This window comes from Carassius auratus, chromosome 7 (assembly GCF_003368295.1).
Source record: "Carassius auratus strain Wakin chromosome 7, ASM336829v1, whole genome shotgun sequence".
Taxonomy (NCBI): Eukaryota; Metazoa; Chordata; class Actinopteri; order Cypriniformes; family Cyprinidae; genus Carassius; species Carassius auratus.
Genome location: NC_039249.1, coordinates 11,910,102 through 11,917,897, shown reverse-complemented (window position 1 = coordinate 11,917,897; position 7,796 = coordinate 11,910,102).

Sequence of the window (7,796 nt, the reverse complement as noted above, 5' to 3'; positions counted from 1 at the left end):
TGGATCGCATGGAAATTAGTCTGAACCGTTTCCTAATGAGTTAGTATGTGACAACAATCGAAGAACAAAAGTGGTTTGTTTCACCTCAAAGAGAGTGTTGCATGTTTTCAAGTGTGAACCCATCAACACAGGAAAGTGTTGGAAGGTTGCAGGCGAAAGGCCTTACAAGGATTGTTTAATCCATTTGACGTTGTTGCACAATGGTGTCATCGACCCTTCCCTCCTTAGGAGTCTGCTGAATAGGATTTATAATCCTCTGGAGTCTCATATGATTACAGTGTACCAAGTTCACGCCGATATTTCTACATGACAGTAGTGTAAAATAGCTGGTTTTTACTAAGAAAAACATGATAAATCAATAAATGGCGTTATTACAGACTTCATGTGTGAGTGTATTTGTATGACTCTGGTAGTGCATAGTGAATTCAAAAAGACTAATTTCTCTTTTTTTCAAAATGTGAGAATGATCACAATGATCGCTTCTCATTCGGGATCCAGATTTCAACCAGCTTGGACTCTGCCCAAGGTTAAATGGCGAGACGGCATCCATCATGAATGAAATTCCAATATCTCTCCTCTGAGACATACATTTATTAGATGAAGCACTTATGGAGTGTGATAAGTATCATTCACTGATCATTAGCCTATGCTCTTTCAGAGGATTCATGGTCAAATAGATCCATATAACCTTCCTTCCCATCTACTGAACCAGAGGATGAATAGAACATTTGTGTATTATCTCTCAAATAGGTGCTGGCGTACATTTCCAATCCAATTAATCTTCTCTAAATAACTACGGATTTTCTCCACTTTGCCAAAAAGTTGATAAAACTAATGCATGACACATTTATAAATGCAGATGTTCTAAAATGAGATTGCAACATTAGACACCAGAATGTGTTCATTTGTCTTCATCGAGATAAGCGGAGAAAGCTAAGCTGGTGGGAACTGGAGAACTGCAGCACCCTTTACAAGCTCCTCCTCCAGAGGGAGACACTTCCTCCCCTTCTGCCATATCTCAGAGATCAGTTAGAATCACACAGTAGTGTGTTTGGACCGCTTCAAAATCTCCTTCAGTTTGTCTCATTCCCTCGGGAGAGACAAATTCCACATGAGAGCTCTTAAATTTCTCAATCTTTTCTCCTACATATCAATTAAGTTAACTAGAGACCTAATGGAGACCTCTCACTTGATAAAAAACCCCACAATAATCTCCTTGAGAGTTTCAGAAAAAAATTCAGTTATGTGCATGGTCCGTCAAGATACTAATGTACATTAAAAAAAATATATATATTATTCGACAATGCATATAATCAAAGAGATTTCAATATAAACATTTCACATTAGAAACTTCCAAATACAGATTCATGAGAACTGCTATACATCTCTATATTATAAACAGCAGAAGGAATTTTTTTTTTTTTTAATATATTTTGCACTGAAAACGAAGAAACAAAAAAGACACCATCTAAAATACATTAATGCTGCATCTGAACTGTAGAATTGTGATGCATCTTTCAATAACACATTTTCAGAAGACATGAATAGAAGTTTCACAAAATGTATTGTTTGATTTTTTACTTTCAGTCAAACGTCACTGCAGGTACCTCAGTCTGCATCTGCTATTTCTAAACCTGTACTCTCATTGTGGCATTACTAATTAGCAAGACAAAATGAAGGGGCAGTGAAAAAGAAAAACACTTGAAGTATGTTGGGCTTCAGCCAGCTTCAGTCGGACCTCTGCTCCCTTAGTTGGGAGTTAGCAAGTTTCCTCTTTCCTCTGACATCACTCCTCAAGCCTCATGCAACAATAATACGGCCCCAATTGCATGACATTATAGCTTCCTTACATGCACATGGGAGGGCCGGGGCTGAGGTCCCTCCTGACCGCAGACGTACTGCGCTCAGTTCCCAGCTAGAACCAGCTGCACAGCTGCTGCATGGGAGGAACACAACTGGATAAAGAGATTCCAGTCTGTTTTGGGGAGAAAAGGTTTCCTGACAGAGCACTTCCCATCTCTGGGCAGTCCATGTACCACTGTTAAAAATGTGATGCAGCTGTGTTGTTGTCCCAAAGGCATATTTTAAAATAAAAGTTCACTGTCAAAAAGGGCACCTGCCCCTTGTGCAATTAAAATCAGGAAACAGATGTATTAATGACAAGTGATTCACAAGCTTATTTATTTATATATATTTTTTACATGAATTATTAGCAGCATCTTACTTGAGAAATTAACAGGATTTTTAGGAAACAAATTCTTGGAATTTGATACACATAGACTTTAGCAACACAATGTTAAAACTAGATCATAAGTGTCTGATATGTGATCACTAGAGATACGGCCAGATGAATGATAATTTGTTTTTATTTTTTAACAATGCAATAAATCTGCACAAGCTCAAAGCTCCCCAAGGAGTCTGGCATCTCCAAAATGCATTGATTTTTGAAATCAGGACTTTTCATTCCATTCTTTGATCATTTGATTTGTTGTTTTAACTTAATGTACGAATGCAAGCCAAATGCTTAAGCATGTGCCAATACATGCACAAACACATAGTCAACAAAATTCACCTTGTGTGTGTGTGTTTTAATGTGGTCCAGATGTTCTTGAGCCACATGGAAACAGGTGATGATAGCATTAGCCTGGGATTGGACACAGATGGAAAGGGGCTTGAACCTATTCCTGTATCACCATCGGGGTCGTAAATAATTCTTTTTCCCTCTGAATGATGAAAATGATTTCAAAGTGAATTATGCTCAGCCAACTCTCTGTGTTGTATAAACTTGCCATACCAAGGGTCCGCTCCCAGCATCAGATCATCAGTCAAGTAAAACATATCATTCATGTCTTTCTTTGTCACATTCTCACTTTAAGGCTGAAGGATTGGCTGGTCCTTGAGGGACAATATTATCACATTTAGGAGGTCTGGTTTGAAAACATGACTTAGATTATCCTGCCAAGGATTTGTGTAACCGTCCAGACGATATGTGTATCCTATAGGTCCATATGGACACACACCCATTTTGGGTTTCCATATTTTATGAGGACATCCCATAGACGTAATGGTTTTTATATTGTACAAACTGTATATTCTATGGCACTACACCAACCTACACCTAACCCTAACACTCACAGGAAACTTTGTGCATTTTTACTTTCTCAAAAAAACTCATTCTGTATGGTTTATAAACATTTTGAAAAATGGGGACATGGGTTATGTCCTCATAAGTCACCCTCTCCTTGTAATACCTGTGTCATACCCATGTCATTATACAGAGTTGTGTCCTGATATGTCACAAAAACATTCCCACACACACACACACTAACTACCATTCCATGATTTGGCAAGGCATTAAATAGATCAAGTTACAATAAAAACTGTAATGATAAATGAGAAAACAGTTCAATTGTTATGCCATATCTCAGTACCAGTTTTTATGCATTACAACTTCTTACCGACCCTAAAGTTCTACACTGTAGTGTATACATTCATATTCATATAAAGTTCATATTCAAACATAATATAAACTTTCATTCCAAATACCGCTTTTACACTCCTACCACATAGAGAAGTTCAGTTTCAGAGAGACCCATATCACATCTGTAATATGAAGAATCGTTTCCAGTCTGGCCAATTTGGAAACAAGCTTTCTGGGTAGTTTTAAAACTAATCATCTATGATTATATGGCTGGTGAGTCGGTCTATTGGGATGAAGGAAAGAGCCACTACATGTGTCAAAGCCTTGAGTGTGGATGGACATTGAGCAGAACAGAAAAATATGTCCAAACTCTGCAATTACACCACTCAAGAGACAGGGTACTTGAGTGTATGAACAAGATCTGTCATGATCTGAGTATGTTGTACTTGTAGAAGTCACAGCAGATTGTGCTGTAACTCAAAACTTTACTATTTAAGGTTAATAGTGTAATCTCATGCAAGGATCTTTGTTAGATTATCTTAAAGTGCATTCAGTTTGACCTCCACAATAAGAACTTGCTTTGAAGCAAAGCACATAAATATGGTAGACAGTGATATCCAGCTCCAGCTCCTCTCCACAACTATTGAAATGCCCAGTTCATGTAATTACTCTATCACGGCTGTCAGAGACCCTCCCCCATTTCACCTTTACGTTAAGCCCCCGGCCTCACACACCACATGTGAAGAACCCTTCATGAAAGCGCCCCAAATGGGGCAGCACAAAGTCTATGTGGCAGCCATTTGGGAAGAGAGTCGTTCAAGGTGATGGATGCATAAGAAAGCAACACGTTGTCCCAGCAAGGTGCCGCGGAGCTGCGCTCTACTTCAGCCACCTTTAACCACAACGTCGCAGTGTGAAATGATTCATTTGCGTTTGCAGACGGCCGTATATCCATGGCGAGGGAGAAATCCCTGTTCTAAATCTCACACCCTCTGCTACATGTTTATGCAGCTGGATTGTTTTATTGGGCCAATTAAATGAAGTTGTGATAATTGAGCATAAGTATCAGGGTGGGGAACAGGAGCAGTCCAGCTGTCAACTGCTGGGCTCCATGAAATCCTAATCAAAGCTCTTCACACCTGTGCTCTTTACATATTACAGCTGTGTGATGAAAAACAATAGGGAGGTATTACTAGAAGAGAACACAAATGTTGTTTTTTGAGCCATAGATGGTATAATCATTTCTTTCTGTTCTGTGCTCTTTGAAGACACCCTACATGGCAGGGATGGCGCTTTGGTAATTTTGCATTCAGGGGCATGAAGGCATCAGCTTGTTTCCTGCACATCTCCTCCTGATCATATCCCATCAAACCCCATGACTCACCCTGCAAAGGACGCAAACGTGGTGTTTGTTTGGAGCTCGGCAGGCCAAGGGATCTCCCAGCGGAGCGCAGAAAACTCACACAGCTGCCTGAAAGCCCACTAATTGTGCTTTCCGTCCCCCCGCGATAGCAACCGTAGCTGTTTTGAGCATTTCCACACCATGTCACAAAGATGATCACCCTGAATACAGCCTTCTTGTTAAAATAGTGAGGAGAACGTGTGAAAAAAAATAATACAGCACTGAACAAATCACTAAAAACCAACAAGACCTTGCTCTTGGTAAAATCAATTTGTAACATATTTAAAACTATAAGGGGACATTTCACATAAAAATTAAAATGCTGCCAATTTTTACTTACCCTCATGTTGCTCTAAGCCTGTTTGTCAAGGTTTAAAAAACAAAAGACGACGACTTTTTTGGTTCATTCAGTCAAGGTTTATCATGCTGAGTTTAGCTCTAACCCTAATCAAAGTCTTCAGGATCATTAGAAAATCACAGGTAGATGACTTTGATCAGGGTTGGAGCTAAAGTCTGCAGCACATTGGCCCTCCAGGTTAAAATTTAAGGAACCCTGGTTTATAGCATCCATTGTTCTCCAGAATAAGTGTGTTTACATGCACAAATAATATTTGGTCATTTTAAAGTGAAAAAGTTAAGTGAAGTGTCATACAGCCAAGTATGGTGACCCATACTCGGAATTTGTGCTCTGCATTTAACCAATCCAAAGTGCACACACACACACAGCAGTGAACACACTCACACTGTGAACACACACTTGAAGCAGTGGACAGCCATTTATGCTGCGGTGCCCGGGGAGCAGTTGGGGGTTCAGTGCCTTGCTCAAGGGCAACTTAATTGTGATAGTGCCGGCCCGAGACTCGAACCCACAACCCTAGGGTTAGGAGTCAAACTCTCTAACCACTAGGCCACTACTTCCCAGAAAAAAACGACCAGTTCAGTTCAGTTTTTGTGAAATACTCACACAATGCACTTGTAGTAAGGCTTCATCTAACATTTAGACATATCAGTCAAATTACCTGCATTGAGTGCTTGCTAAAAAACAAAGGCGGCATTTAAAACAAATATTAAATTGTACACTCGGACAGTCATATGAAGGCTGTAGCTCAACTGCTTATAAACAGACTTATTGTCTATAAGCTTGATCACTGACATCTTGCGATACATGTTCAAACCGAGAGGCTGAGCTCAATGTTGGCAGCTTTCTTCAGTTCCTCTCACTGATAGGTGGCTTGGTGACTTCCTGTGATGAAGATGGAAAATGTTTGGCGGGGAAAAATGTTAAAATCCTTTTTTTTTTTTTTTTTTTTTGCATATTCTGCAACATGAAATTCCTGCAAACATTAAACTGAAATGACCTGAATTCCATTTGGTTCCTCAGTATCTTCTGGCGATGGTTTGCTTAGGCTTGAAGAAGTTCCACACACACCACAGGATGTAAACCTCCTGTTGCATGTCTCAACAGCCAAGCGCACATCCATCACACTTACGCAAGCAAGACAGTGGTATTAAAACCTCCCCTCTTCCAGCAGATCGTCCTTGGGATTTGAGCTGAAATGATTTCATATGAATGTTATGGCACAATCCTGGCAGTAAGAGCATCGGATTCTACTACTAAACAGTTTATATTTTCAGCTCTTATGATTCACAGCTGTGCTGTCTGTACCATTTGCCTCGACGTACAGCTGCAGGATGACAAAGCTGAGGAAATTGGATTTGACAGTGTTTTTCATTCTTTCATCCCCAAAATAACATTACCCATGATTTCCCGTCTCTGACAATGTGATGATAATGGATGAGGGCAAAAGCTAAGTTTACAATAGGGCATCTTCATTTGAAGAAGGAGGCCAACAGCAGAGATAGAGCAGGAAAACAAACGTTGAAGTGCTGATATGTAGAGCAGTGAGTGATAGAACATCTTTGCTGTTCATCCATTAATGGAAAAGACTGGTGACTGAGAGTCAGATCTCTTGCTTTTGCCAACACTGCGATCTGATGCTTCTTAAAATTGAAGCCCCTTAAGAAAAACATACAGAACTTTGAGTGTGCAGAACCTAAAAGCATTTATTTACCAAGTGTATGAGAACTCATGAAGGGCTTAGTGTAATTCAGTCATTTTGTTAAATAAACAAGGCAGTGCTAAACTTAGGAACTTAGCAACTTAAGTGAAGAAACAGACATGCTCCTTGACGGTCTTTCAGAACACAAAAGATTATTTGAAGAACGCCTGTGTTTATTGATCATACTATAAAAGTTAATTGGGTTCCATGTTATTTTGGATCAAAACGCCTTCTTTTGTGCACTGCAGTAGAAAGTTTAGCTAGCAGTAGAAAGTTTGGACCAACATGAGGGTGAGTAAATAATTTTTTTTTCAGGACCTTTATTTATATAGGAGAAACGGAACCAACATTTTTACAAAGAAAAGGAAGGTTTGTAAAGAACATGTGTATGAATGATGGCTTGACAAAGCCTCGTCTAAAAGTTTAAAGAAACGTAAAACCTTGAAGTTTGTGTTTCTGTTTCCAATGTCACAAAGAAATTTGTACTTTAAATATACTTCTTCATATTTAATGTGTTTTATGGCTCAAGGTGGAAGAACACTTCATTATCTAATTAATATATTTTAATTCATTCAATTATTCTTCCTTTAACTTAAATTCAAATTCTGATTCAACTTCCTAGGAGGCATGGTTACTGCATTTCAAATCCTAACCCAGGAAGAGTTAAAAGGAAACCAATTCTTCAGTTCCAAATTTTGCCCAACCCTGCAGTTAATGTATCAAAAGATATCTTTGAGAAAATTGACATTTAAGAGTAAAAAAAAAACATAAAATAGAAGAACTTAATTCATGTAAAAATTTAACATTGCTGAAACAGGCTTCCATGAGGAAGTAATCACAACTGAGGGAATACAAACACAATTTTATATGATCTAATAGACTCTGATCAAGCCAATGAGGTGAAACTGATACT